This window comes from Brachycentrus maculatus, unplaced genomic scaffold (assembly GCF_059751285.1).
Source record: "Brachycentrus maculatus isolate JH-2025_06_01 unplaced genomic scaffold, ASM5975128v1 h1tg000608l, whole genome shotgun sequence".
Taxonomy (NCBI): Eukaryota; Metazoa; Arthropoda; class Insecta; order Trichoptera; family Brachycentridae; genus Brachycentrus; species Brachycentrus maculatus.
In genome coordinates this window covers 90,099-105,530 of record NW_028281347.1, presented here as the reverse complement: position 1 = coordinate 105,530, position 15,432 = coordinate 90,099, and the positions used below count along the sequence as shown (strand labels likewise).

The following is a 15,432-nucleotide window of genomic DNA, read 5'->3' as shown; positions in this document are numbered from 1 at the left end:
TCTTTTTAAAAAAAAAACTTTCTTATTTGTATTTTAGTCTTGTTAAAATAAATCCCATGTCTCAAAATGAGAAATGGAAATTACTCATCGGGAATATTATATATATGACTAATGTATGAAATGTGTTTTGAAATATATTTTTATTAAATGTATCAGAATGAAGATCAATAAAGAAAATAATAACAAAATGGGTTTGAATTTGGGAGTTAAAATTTTTACTACAGAATATCAAAATCACTGATAAATTTCATGCTAAGACGTGGCTCTATGTATCGCTACAAATCTTAAAATCGTAGAAATAATTTTTATTCAAAACGGTACTTCAATGAATTATTTTAAACACCGATGGCATGGGTACATAATTATTTTGAAAATAGTTTTATTTACCGACTTACTTTTAAAATATTATGACAACTAATTTTGAATTGCAAAGGCGAAATAAAGTAAATACTTCTTTTATAGTCCGATTATCAGGAATAGATACTTATTTCCTTTTTTGACGTATGCCAAGTAGCAACTGACAATATATTGACTATTACCGACATGAGCGGCTGTATCAACAGTTTTACTCAGAAGGTAGGTGAGCACTGAGCATCTGATAATGATTCCTTTAGCGCAGTGGTTCTGAACATTTTTGGAGTCAGGAAGCACTTTTGATCAAAAGGAGTGTCGGGTTGTGGTCCCGTGGTTAGTGTCGCGCGCTCTTGAGTCAGAGCTTCTCGGTTCGAACCCACTCTGCCACAATTTGATACATATTTCTAATAATGAGCCGCTTAGGGTCACAGAAATAGTATGAAATTGAAGTATTTTTGTGAATAATAAGAACACAAATATTTCTCTTATTTTAAAAATAAAATAAATTAAATTCGCGGTACACCAAAACCAATGATCTGAAAAACAAACAAAGACAACTTTTAATTTATTATTAGATTAAAACCAATATTTTTAGCTTTTCCACTTTTTTTATTTGACCAGCGACCGGGTTTCGTCGTTACTGACATCATCAGACTGGTCAAACCAGTCTGATGATGTCGGTAACGACGAAACCCGGTCGCTGGTCAAATAAAAAAAAGTGGAAAAGCTAAAAATATTGGTTTTAATCTAATAATAAATTAAAAATGCAATTCCATCACGAAGTGTCAGTGGATAATATAAATCTATTAAAGATAACTTTTATTTAAAATAAAACTGATTATTTTATTACATACCAGTTAAAAAATACATAAATAAAACTTTTTGTGTCGAAAATGATTTAATGTCGGTTTTTACAAATTTCAGTGATATTAGGTCTAATATTTGATATAGCTACTCTCATTTCTTGATCCAAATTACTGAGCCAAGGTTCACAAGTCAAGGATCACAATTCCTACCATTGAAGGAGCATCGTATGTTCAAATTTCTACATATAACTCCAATGATATTTTCAATTGTTCTAAGTGTAATGATAAAGAAAGATATCTTGACCGCTGTTCAACTTCACTTCGCAAGGGTGCTGCCATCTAGACATTATATTTGCAACTCAATTTGCACAGTAAATGAGCCAACATGAAATTTTGGTTTTCATGATTTCGCGGAGCACTTGCAACTACTCGCGGAGCACCGTTTAAGAACCACTGCTCTAGCGTGTACATAAAATGACAAGTGTCAGCTCCCAACCACTACTAATTGTACATTTTGACATCTCAACATGAAGAGGAATACAAAAAGGCTGGATATTTTCAGGGCTGTTTGACCTGTCATGGGCTGGTTAAGAAATCTCTTTATACACCTGCAACACTTATCATTCTACCCAAGATTAATAACCACATTACTAAAAAAATGCAGTGACAACCAGTCTATTGTCAATCTTGAGTAGACTGGTGAATGTAAACGGGTATAAAGTTAACACTAAAGCAGGCTATGACAGGCTATAAGCCATGTAAATACCAAGATTTCATATTCTTCTTCATCTATGTTGAGACGTCAGAATGTAAAAATACCTCCTAGATGGAAAAACCCAGGTTTGTGGACAAGGATTTGGACGTATCCAAAATGTTGTGACTAGTAATTTTACTCACTCTATAGCTGCATTATCAGAACTGATCAAATGTACGAATGTAAATCAAATATATGACCTACATACATTACAACATTTCGTTTCCGGTATAATTCGATTTCGATCATTTTTTACACACATTCGGAGCAATAAATGCGAGTTTATAAATGCCTTTTGAAATTTGACTTAATGATGAAAAATCCAAAAAAATACAGTTTATCAAGCAAATTACGGAGAAAAGTAGAAATTTGGAATAAAATTATATTTCACGAACTTTCAGCATGCTTTCTTTCGTTCAAGAAACGTCAGATTTGAAAATGGTTTTGATAAAACCACAAATAATAATAATTTCGCTCATTTTGATTTTTAAGTAGCATAAAATTAAAATATATGGTTTATATCACAAAAATATCAATTTGCGCGATATATATGCTAAAAATTAAAAAAAAATGAAGACACGATGATATATATATAATATATTAAAGATGAGTAACAGGGTTACGTTTATTTACTCTCACACACACACAACATACATGTATATGTATATTCTGTATTCCGGATCAATAATCAAATTTATGTTTTTTCTTAGTAATAATTTACAACAACAATAAACGGCTTCTTTATCATTGTCATATAGAAGTAAAAGAAAACCTTTAAAAACCTAAAAATTATTTTCATTGTTCTCAAACAATGAAAAACACATATTAAAAATAAAATACAACATTTGTATAATACCACTTATTGAGTTTTACTGTTAAGTTACATTTCATTTTTCGAAAATAGTCGTACGTAATGAAATAAAACTCTTTTTGTGGTATTATACAAGAGTTTTAATTAAATAAAAATAATCAACATGTCATTCCACAAATTTAATTCCGAATCAATAAATAATATAAAAAACACATGAATTGAAAATCAGTGCAATATAATACGTTCAAATGTCATCAATTAGATGAGAACACAACAAACTTACTGAAACAAGTAAAAGCCTTTAAGGATCAACATATCTTCATCTAGTTTGAGATGTCAACTTGTAAAATTGCCAGACATGAGCGGGGTTAAACGGATGGAGCTCAAATATGTTATTCATGCGCGTACGTCCAGTGCAGTGCCAGTGGTGCGACGCTATGATATTATATTTTATGTATCTGATTTCTGTTTCTAATAATACGAACACAATTAACTATAAGATTTTTGCGCCGCTAACGATGGGACACTAAGCAGTTAGCAGAATGTTTAATGGAAGTGATAAGGACTTTTGTTTTCAATGACAATTACAAAATACACTCAACGTTTCCAATCACGTCCCAAACTGGACACCAAAAACGTATTTATAATTATACTCTTCCAAATATAACGATTGGGCCTCAGCTCAAATCTATTGTTATTTAGGGTTATTGCAAATACACTGTATTACGTATAGATTACAATCATTTTTAAATTAATTTGAATTTAAGTAGGTATCGTTTAAGCTTTAAATACTCACGCGTAGTCGAACCTATCACATCCTACTAACCGACATATCGTCTATATTTTTACTATAACCGAGAGAGTTTATAGAGAACTTAAGGCTCAGTATTAAAAAAATCGCAACTTAATTATCTTTAAGTCTAAGTACAACTGGCCGTATTTTTTTTTCTCTCTAAAACACCATTTTTGTATTGAAAACATAAGTTTTTCGACGAAATAAATACTTCATCTTCTTCTGCTTGGGGTAGGCCTTGTGGCATGTTTTTAAGAGGGTAATATGTACATGGTTTTTAAATTGAGAGACAATATGTATTTAATATGTATTTCATGATTTTTTATGTATTCCATATTGATAATCATCTATACGGTGCATAATCTAGTGTCTGTAAAAAATAACATCAATATCTTTATCTTTTTTGGTCCATAGTGCTCATTTTACATCTATTTACGATGACATAATTTCACTTATAAGTACGATTATACCTTGATTTCATCGATAAATGTAAATAGCATTCAAATATCGTAAAAGTATATTTTTATTTAAATTAGTTATACATTTATTAAAGTGTAAGTTTTTTTATAAATTATCGCACCAAATTCAACGGTAACGTCTGTTGTAAAATCACACGGAAACAATTTTACATCGTTAGTTTCAAATTAAACCACACGTTCAGAAATAAAGTAATATTTATATGGAATTTTTATTTTTATTCTCAAGTCACATGTTTAAAATAAAATAAAGAAATATTTTATGGTATAAGACTCAAAATACTCTTGTTTCTCTGTAAATTAAAGAAACGACACTAAAATTTATCATGTCCTTTTAAAAACTGACGTTACTTCGCCATCTTGGTTTTTCTCTGTCATATTGCTTTATAGGCGGAATACTTTTAAATTGAAAAAAAAAGTTTATTTCATGGCATTATCTAAGAATTGAAACAAACGTACATTTATCCGTACACTAATACATAATACAACAGAAAGGTAAAATGGCGTTATCATCTTTATTGACGACTTGTGTGAAATTTTCGCCCGGCTTATAAAATCCGATTTACTATAATTGATTTTAACATGATCATAATAATTAAATAAACATTTATTAACGAAATAATAACACACTTTCAGCCTTATCACAAAGTCACCTTTCACATCCATACAACAATGAAATCCGCGAATTCGAATTTTATTTTCTCAGAAGTCGAGGTCTGATATTAGCATTGAACTTTGTAAAAAATTTAATCGTTTCTTAAAACGAGAATAAATTAAATTTGTGAATAACCTGAAACGATTTCGAAAGAGTTTTTAGATCAATAAAGGTGAATTATAGTTTTTGAAGTGAAATTTCTCAGGTCGCGATCAATAATTGGACAAGAATGGAGAGTGAAATTTCAAGGGTGCGTCACGTTTATTTGACACATTTCGTTACATGACAGAAGAAATAAGAAGAAAGAGAGCTGTATGGCTCTTCATGTATAATGAATATTCCGACGCTACCGGCAGTGAAATAAAGTAGTGGACAGTATAGGAGTAGAGTATACACAACGCGATACAAAGCGATATAATAAGTGTCTTGCATGCGCGCGTTATATATGTACATATCAGATGCTATATATGAACAGTGAGGTACCACGCGAAATGTAAGCAATATTTGTCATTGTGTTTTGTGATTTAAATCATAAATAACAAGTCCACAACTAAAAACGGAACTACAATCATGCATTTTTTTTCTCTTTATCACTAAAATATCGAAAAATGTACATATATCTCATATTGGGTTACAAGAAACCTGTATTATCCGTATTTCCAATTGAAACACTATTGTAAACATTCAATAAAAATAATATTTTGTATTGTTGAATTTCTTTTGAGATGCTCTCTCTCTATCATTAAATTCCTCTTATTATTTATTTTTAAGAAGTTTTACTTCTATCATGTTTCGGTGCTGCGCGCGGATTTTTGAATGTATTTATATTCTACCCTAAAGAAACTTATTTTTCTTCTCATTTTAACCTTAATAGCACTCAATGGCACACAAGGCTCTACAACGTATCGAAATATTATTATTTATATTATTTATTATTATTATTTTTATTTTGGTGGTTAATTAGATGACGGGTTGACTTTTGACCTGTTTTTCAGTTGCACTTTGGGGCAGTGGCTTAATGGTTATTTTGTTAGTTTTTAAAATAATTTTTATTTAAAAAGATTCATATTTATTTGCGTCATTTTGTGATAATCCGGTATTCGACTGACAATATCAAAAACACTTTTTCCTTAAACAACATAATTATTCTTATTTATATTTTCAATATTCGCAGTATAACTTTATGGTCAGTCTTTTTTTTTACAAAAATGTTAATAATGTCAGTATATTATCACTCACCAAGGTTTTATTTTATGATTTCGAGATAAACTCGTCTCCTCGCTAGGATAATCATTATACCAGCATCCCAACAACACTTCACGTCACCATCATAGCACTATTTACAACTTCATATTTGTAATTCATGACTTTCTAGTGATGCGTTTGCCCACAGAACGCAGCAGGATGAAATTGGATATAAGAACAATTATTATTGTATTATTTTTTGACATCTCATCAAAGATGAAGAAGAATTTGTGAGTCTGGGCATTTACGGGGCTGACGATCGTCATAGGTTGGTTTAAGTGATCACTTTACACATTCATCAATTCTACCCATTATCGACAGCCACACCACTCAAATTCTTAACTCAAGTTCCAAAAATATAAACCAATTCTGAAACACTATTCTTGAATCACTTGAATTTCACTAGAGGTTCATCTATTGGTGAGATGAAAATAAGCCCCTTACTGAGCAGAAACTCCTTTATTAGTATGTGTAAATGAACGATTATTATTTTTTCTTAATATTTTTTTATTTAATTTTGCTTCTCTGCGGTTTTCCATTTTACCAACCATTCTTTCACATAAATGCATACATTTATTAATCTTAGAGAAGGAACTAATTAATAAGATAGAAGCTGCGAGATACACATAGGACTTGCAAAACCGTCGAAATAATACTGACGTAGATAATTACTTTAAATTACTTTAAGAAAATAATTTAGTCCAGTTCTCTTAGTGATAATATGGATAGTAAAGGTAAAATACGGCGATGTGTTTAATGGATACAGAGTTTGAATAATGAAGACAGGTTATTCTATTTCTCTGCCTATGGTAAGTTTGTTATTAAAAACAACATGTTAACCCTTCTGTAAATAACATTTTTTTAATCTTTATTTAATAGACATCATATATGATTTCAATTTGATAAAGTAACGGGTCCTACAGTTTTAAAAGCGCTACAGATTTGAATTCAAATGGTCTTTGGAGTCTTTGGAGTCTTTGGAGAAATTGACCAAACCAAAATTATCTTTTCGTTTGGTCAATTTCTCCTCTTTGAAATCCTGATACAGTACAACAATCGTCTTCTATAAGACATCTCGATGTCTTAAGGCGTAAGTAGGCAAAGTGTGGCTCAGGGACAAATTTCTGCGAGAAGGCTCTTCGACTCTACATTTACGAATAATCTTATTGAAGCATGAACCTTATTAAAAGTAAAGTAAGAAATATTGGCAAGAACCTAGAAACGTGCTAAAAATAACGACATATAAACCTGATTTGATCAAACTTTCAAAGGACATTATTCTCAATAAGTAGTGTCCTTATGGATGCCATCGATTTGAAAGATTCCAGTTCAAAACCATGTTTCAGTTCGAAAACATTAAGAAATACAATATACAATGATTTTATATCTACAAAATTCTATCAAGCAAAAATGTGTTTGTTAAATGTATTGAATTTACTTAATTATAATTAAGATAATGTGTTTATGCTTAATAGTCAAGATATCAATTTCCATCCTTGAACATTGTGAGAAAAACATGCATTGTTATCCGCAAAACAATGTTTTTTCCAACAAACAAAATACGTCAATAAGCGGGCTAAGTTGACAGGAGTTCCACAACAGCAGTGGTCTGGGGCCTATCCTGAACAAAAGGCTAAATAAATCCCAGGACTATAAAGGCCATTATCCTTTATGAAACAAAATATCTCTCATTTTCCACGTATGAAAAGAACTTATATTATCGGTAGAAAAGATAAATCCAACAATCTTCGGTATATTTATCTTATAATTACTAAAATTTGACTAAAAAAAATTATTCACGTTTTGTTTTCAATTAAAATAATCCCATATGTGTAATACTAGTATGTGTGTACTTGCTGTGTTGTGCTCATGGCGTTTTTTATTATTAATTTATATTGTTATTATTTATATTATATTTGTTTTCATGAAGTATAAATTGAGGATATTCCATAGAATCTAATATCTAATACATACAATAAAAATATAAAATATTTATAGGTTTTAACATAGATGAGAAAGAATATAGAATTCTTGGTGTATTCAGGGCTCATGATCTTCATAGGCTGGTTAAATGATCACTTAACACACGTGCAACATTCACCAATTCTACCCATTTTTGACAATCACATTGCTAAAATTTTTGGAACTCCTCGATTAATCTCCATTAATGGTACATACGAGTTCACAACCTGAACTCTATATTGGATTCAGGAAAGCTAAAATATATCAATAAATATGTATTTATATATAAATATATATATATATATATATATATATATATATATATATATATATATATATATATATATATATATATATATATATATATATATATATATATATATATATATATATATATATATATATATATATATATATATATATATATATATATATATATATATATATATATATATATATATACATATATACATATATGTATATATGTATGTATATATATATATATATATATATATATATATATATATATATATATATATATATATACATATATATATATATATATATATATATTTCATTTCATGGAAGATTACATTTGTCATAAAAATAAACCTGATTTTTATCACATTAAAAACGTTTAAATTTATTTGTTTATTTGGGATACAAGGTCTGTCATAAACAAAATTTTATTATAACGACCTAAATAAATTGAAAACAGTAATTAAATTATGATGAAGAAATAAAAGAAACACAAAAACAAAATACATTACGAAATTTTTATTCAACTAAATAATTTCAATAAAAAATTTTAAGTTAAAAAATTATACGTTACCTCAAAGTGCCTATAATTTTTTTTCTTAAGAAGCGAGATATTTGTTAATGGACACGAACATGTTTGCAGTTCAAATTTCGGTACATGTTACATTATGTTTGTTGTTTGAATAAGTCGACCAATCGGTAGTCACGTGAAACTCGTATTCCAGCGTTAAGGGAAACATTGTTTACGTTGGCAATTTGCGAGATAAGAACTACTGGTATTGGTCGGCTGATCCTAAAGCTATATTCAGGGCGTCGCCGTCAGTTTCCAAACAAAACTGCCGAAAACATCCCACTTTTAAAAGAACACAAGTTCTCCTTCATAAAATTCACCTATTACTGATAAAATACAAGCGAACTCGTTTATATATGAAGTCTGTTATGAGATCGGCAGCGCTAGAAGCCGGTCAACGCCTCAAAAATATATTGCCGGTCAAAAAAATATTGAAAAAAAAAACATTATTTTTTAGTTCCTTACCTTTCAATAACTCTTTTATTTTCAAAACCAGAAACTAATTTAGGAAAAAAACTTATTTATTCAGTACAAAAACGGTGTTTTAAGAATTAAATTCTATTTCGTGAAATGTTACCTAGGTCGGAAGAAAATTGATTTGCAATTTATCGTATATTGGGTCTTAAGAACATCGTGTTCAAAATGTTTTATGCAGAAAAATAAACGCACTTTAGACCAACAACAAAAATATTGTAGTAATTACAACAACCATTTTTTTGACATTTTTGTATGATTATAATATACAATAGTATTTTATTAAAATATTTTGTAAAATACTTAACTTATTTAACGTTTTTACAATAATACTATAAGTTAGTAAGCTATTTAAGTATTTACAACATTTTGCGTGTATCCAAACACTTGTTCACAAATCTGGGTTTTTGCACTTAGGAGTTATTTTACAGTTTATGACATCTGAACATAGATGAAAAATAATATGAAGGTCTGGGTGTTTACAAGGCTTTCGACCAAATCAATATATAAATTTTGTTGCGTACTTATTGCAAATTTCTCGTTTGCAATATGTAAATATGCTTGACAGTTTGACATAAAAAACCGTATATTCATAAAATCCGGCAAAAACAAAAATTCCAAGAGCAAAAGTAACGATTGAAGATTTTACGTCAATCCAGGATTATACTCGTACTAAATACGAAATAATGGGTGTGATAATTTTTTATTAAAATGATAAAATTGATGTATTCACACGTTGCCGAAATAAATTAAACAATTTGAAAAAAGCGTTTCTTTGCTGACCTGTGAATTCACTTATGAAATATCTGCCTTGCTACTGTTGTACTTTACATATAATATGTGCGACTTTTTATTGAAAATATGTGCGATCTTTGCCAGAAATGGACTTCTCTCTGCTGAAATCAACAGTTCGTTTGCTGATTTTTTATATTGCTGAAAATTTGATGCGACTTAGTCCTTTTTCGCTGAAGTTGAGAGCATCTGAGCCCAAAACTAAGTATCGCTTTAACGGTCGCAGGGCTCGAAGTGGAGCTTTGGCAAGTTTCGATACGCCGGGACGCTTGAAGACGTCGGAGGAGCGACGCGCACCTGGCGCTAGCGTATGATATACAGATTCCTCGTCAATGCATCACCGTCATTTACAAGAAACGTATGTATTAACACATTTTGTATTCTTGTTATAGTAAAAAGTTTCTTTATAATATTACTTGAATGTTTTTAAAACTTATTTCCGATCGTAAACGTTTAAGAAACATGTTATGTCAAGACATTTTTTAAACTTTATAAAATGAAACAAAATTTTGCACATTTATTTTTTATACATTTCTCCAACTGGTTTTGACAAGAACCTTTTTAATTCAGAGATGGAAATGAAAATTTCCATCCCTGAAGATGACAAGGTTTTTGTCGCAACCGGTTGGAGGTAAGTACAAAAAATCAAGGTGGTTAAAAATAAAACTAAAATTTTGCTTTTAACCACTTTATGCACTAATTTTTTATGCTTTTCACCAACCGGTTTCTACAAAAACCTTATTAATTTAGAGAAGGAAATTTAAATTTTCATCTCGGAAGATTATAAGACTCTTGTTGTAAACGGCTCGGCTGGAGAAAAGTACCAAAAACAAAAATAAATAAATAAAACCCTTACCGCACCCCAATGGTGCATAGGGCACTGCTTCATATAAACGCAGTGTTATCTCGATCGATTACACATGAAGCAAAGGTGATCAGCCCTCCGCTTCAGGTACCAGTCCAGTGTAATATTGAATAAATATTAGAGTGAAAAAATCACTTATATTTATTAAACCCCCCTGGGAATCGAACCCGGGACCTCCAGAACGGTAGGCGAGCATGCTGACCATTACACTACGGAGGCGGACTCACCAAAAACGGACGTTACCAAAAACAAAGATGGTCAAAAATTAAGTTAAAGCTTTCTTTTATAAAGTTTTATAAAATGTGCCACACAGTATCTACGAAAAACCTTCGACATTTTTTAAAAATACTTTTATGAAAGTAAATATGGAATTATTAAGTTTGTGAGTATTTTTGATCCTATTGTTGGAAATAACAATAAAAAATAATAGATATAAATTATATCAGTCACAAACATAAACAATAAATGATGTGTGTTAGTCCCTCTCCAAGCACAAGTGCTTAGTCTCTTTATTGGAGAGAACAGCGTTACTAATTTTAACATTGTCAAAAGTAGAAATGTCTAAAATATTTATGAATTTATAAAAAATAATTTTATTAAATAAATAAATAAAAAATAGTTAAAACACGTAACTGAGAATTATTGAATAATTCGGTAATGCATTGCTGCAGCATTATGATATTGGAGCATTTAAATTATTTATGATGTTGACCCAGCTGGTGAACGAGCCAGGGGCCTTGCGCGTACCTGCACAGTACGCGTCCCGTACACTACGTAGTCCGTCCTCTAAATTAATCGTTGCACACATTCAAACTGCTCGATAGGTTTAAGAATGATCGATAAAACATAAATATGAAGGTATTTGGCAATACTTTTGAAATGCACTTTCTAAATTTACGGCGCCGGTGTAGAAGATTAAAAGAACCGTTGATCTAACTCGGTGGTTCTCAAACTCTTTTGGCCCACGGGCCCCTTTTCAGAGAAAAACTATATTTATGCATAATGGAAAAATTACAAATTCAACTAAGATGTCTTCAATGGTAAATGGTGACGTAAACATAAAATTTTGTTGAAGAATGTCAGCTTACAAACAGCAAATAACAATTATTGGGATTTTTTCTACTTTTAAAAATCTCACATAAGCTGAAAATAAAGCTTGGTTTCCTGGTATTGTTTACTCTAGCTGTATAGAGAATTCAAATGTTTTTAAGTAGCCACATAAAGAGTTTTATCGTCACTGAGCCATTTCGACTATTATTCTTCGTACAGTATTATTACTCAATGGAATTATTTTTATAATATCAAAAGCTTACGTACACCTGCTAGAATAAGTTCTACATCAATAGTGTGTGGCTTTCCAAACTTTGCAATTATTAAAGATAAATAAGAATGAATTACATTTTTCAATAATACTTTATTAAACCCGACCCCCTAACATTGTTCAGGAACTTCCAATTTTTAGAATTTTTTTATCTTTATTTATTTTTTTGCATTTCACAACATAATATAGTATAATGCAAATATATTTTATGTTTATAAATCCAAAAAAGATCACACAAAGGCATGGCCTGTGTGTGAGTATATATTTTATTTCAGGTTATAATAAAGAGTACTAGAAAAAAAACAACTACATATGGAAAATATAAATAGATTAAAGTGCTTATATAAACTACAAATACAATATTTGATTTTAACAGAACACGAAAAATTAAAACAATGTAAAGGAAAAAAGATACCAATAAGTATGTACTGTATAAGTTATAAGTTTAAAAGGAGAAGGTACTTAGATCTGTTTTTCTTAATAAAAAAATTATAATTTATAATTTCAACGAAATTTTATATCGAAACAAATTTAACTTTTCGGGGTTCCCCTTAATTAATACTTGGGACTCCTAGGGAGATCCGTCAGGACCACTTTGAGAACCACTGGTCTAACTCGACCCGAACTTTTTGCGCTCCGTCCCACTTCACAGCACCTTGTAACGAGTCAACAGAAATACGTACGCGACGAAAGTAAAACATTTTCAGGTGTATATTTCCGCAAGTGAACTCTACCGGCCAATTTCCCTTTTGGAGCAACAAGTGGGCCGCGTGCGCTGTTCCCTCTGCGGGCCATTTTCTCTCATTCGTATGTCGGGTTGGGTACGACATTGACACGCTCGAGACGTGACCGAAAGGCGAGAGTCGTGTAGCGAACGCAGTCAACGGAATCTTTCAGATCGGCTTGCATAAATCATTGGCGCCATTTGGCAAATGTGTGCGTGCCAAAAATGGACAAAATAAACCATGGGACTTAAAAACTAAATACCTCATTTTAATTAAAAATGTTTATGAAAAAAATAAATAGTATAGTAAAGAATAGTAAAGTTAACCAAGCCTATGACGGTCGTAAACCCTGTAAATACCCAGACTTTTATATTCTTCATTAGTATTAATATAAATATATTATAAATATTTTAAAAAATCTGATTTTTATTGACCGTCCTAACGAATTTTGCTGGCCAAATAAACAAATTCCGTTATTTGTATGATATTTTTATCACCAATAGTCAGACGGATAAACCAAGTTATAATAACATTAAATAAGATTTAGCATTAAATAAGAAATTTAAACTCTAGTCCTAGCATGCAGAACAGGGACGGCTGGTGGCGTTTAAGATGTGGTGCTGGTGGTGATTCATTGGTAACATGTAGGGAACGACGTATTAAGCAGGGCTGGGGAGTCTAGATGCTTACTAAATAAAGTAGCACAACAGCGAACCAAATAGATAGGCCACAATATAAGACACCCAGATCTGCTTCTTACGATTGCGGAAGGCTGTGCGAAGCCACAAACTACAGAGGACGACCCGCTTAACCTACATGGACCAAATTATCTTCGACATGCAGGAAGAGCGGAGGATAAAAATGGGTGGAGACTGACCATGAAAAAAGGAAACCAATCATCATACAGATTGTAACCCACGATGAATAAATAATTTCGGGGACAAAATGCTAGTCTAAAATAGCGATATAAGTCACAGATATGCAATTCTCATGGAATGTTATACAATCGCGGTGCATATATTATATGCACATGCATTATTCATTTCCAGTTTGTGAAACATTATGATTATCCACATAGTTTGAAAAATCACGCAATCCAAGTTTTAATATCATTTTATTATTACTATGATTAAATAACTGCAACCGTGAACACTTGCATACGAATACATCGATATGTTACATCACGTTAAATCAGTGCACATTAACAAAATAACATTATAAATGTCGGGCTGTGGTCCCGCGGCTAGTGTCGCGGACTTTGAATCAGAGTTTCTGGGTTCGAATCCACTCTGGATGCTCTTTTTGAATAACGGGCCGCTTAGGCTTACAAAATTAATATGCAATCGAAATATTTATGTATACAGCTATAGTAAGATCAGACATATTATATTAATAAATTTTTTTGACATCTCAATAAAGATGAAGAAAAAGATTGAAGTCTGGGTATTTACAGGGTTTGCTCTGGTTAAATGATCACTTTATACACGTGCAAAATTTACAATTCTAACTTTGATTGACAACCACATTTAAAAAAAAAATGATCCATAACAAAATTTTCTTTTAACGCAGGTAAAACTTAACGGATCTTCACACTTTTTTTGTATTGAAACAATAAGTTTTCTTCGAAATGATTTATTGGTTTTGAAAAAAAATCATCGTTAGTTATAAAAAAAAGATATTTTTATTCAATACATATTCTAAAAATAATCTGATTCGAGTATACTTTTAAAAAATGTGCACAGAAACACGTCCGGATCGCTTATTGAAAAATGCGAGTAACCCCTTAACAATCCTATTTAAATAAGCAAAAAGCCCTGTAAATACCCCACATTTTTCTTCATCTATGTTGAGATGTCAAAAAAAGTAAATATAAGCGGAGAAATCTAGATTTCTCAATAAGAATTTGGATACACTCAAAATGTCTTGGATAAATATTTATCATTAAGAACAATCTTTTCATCGATTGTGTATACTAATTAATTTGGGTTTAGAGTTCAAAACAATACGGCTGTCCAAACTCGAAACACAGTAAGGGACATTTTTTGAAGTACGTTTTTTTAGCATTTTTGGACTAAGTAGATTCTACTTAATCCAAAAATGCAAAAAAAAGTACAACAAAAAATGTCCCTTACTGTGTTTTAAGTTTGGGCAGCCGAATAGTGCAAAGAGTATTTTAAATATTGATCAGTGCGGATGTAGTTGCGATGCGGGGGGATACAATGTCATCCCGGGCAGTTTCATCACGGGTATGCTAGGCATGGTCCAGTATCCGCGGCCTCAGCCGATCATCGAACCCCAGACCTCGGCCCCGCGCGGAGGCCAAAGGAATCTAACGATACTCATCACTACCTGGCTGGTATATCATTATCTACATACAACATTCGAATTTGCGATCGTAAACACGCAGCGCTCGGTCGAGCCAAGACCTCCTTAATCGAGGAAGAAGGATATTTTGAGTTGCCCACTTCGCGAGTCTCGAATCTCGGTTTAATTAAGACATCAACAATGGCGTGCAAAGACAATTAATTAGAGTAGGTACTACTTACTACAGTAGACAGTAGAGGTAGGTA

The 15,432-nt window shown here is 31.1% G+C and overlaps 1 protein-coding gene across 2 annotated transcripts in view; it reads left to right on the top strand.

Annotated features, from left to right (window-relative positions):
• LOC148301100 (UNC93-like protein) overlaps positions 1-15,432 on the top strand; it is a 102,472-nt gene that overhangs the window by 2,471 nt on the left and 84,569 nt on the right. The window contains exon 2 of one of the 2 annotated variants that reach the window (XM_088273812.1): positions 10,178-10,309. The exons of the other annotated variant lie outside the window; for it this stretch is intronic. The gene's annotated coding sequence lies outside the window, so the exon portion shown is untranslated. The remainder of the gene's footprint in view (positions 1-10,177; positions 10,310-15,432) is intronic. 2 annotated transcript variants of the gene reach the window in all.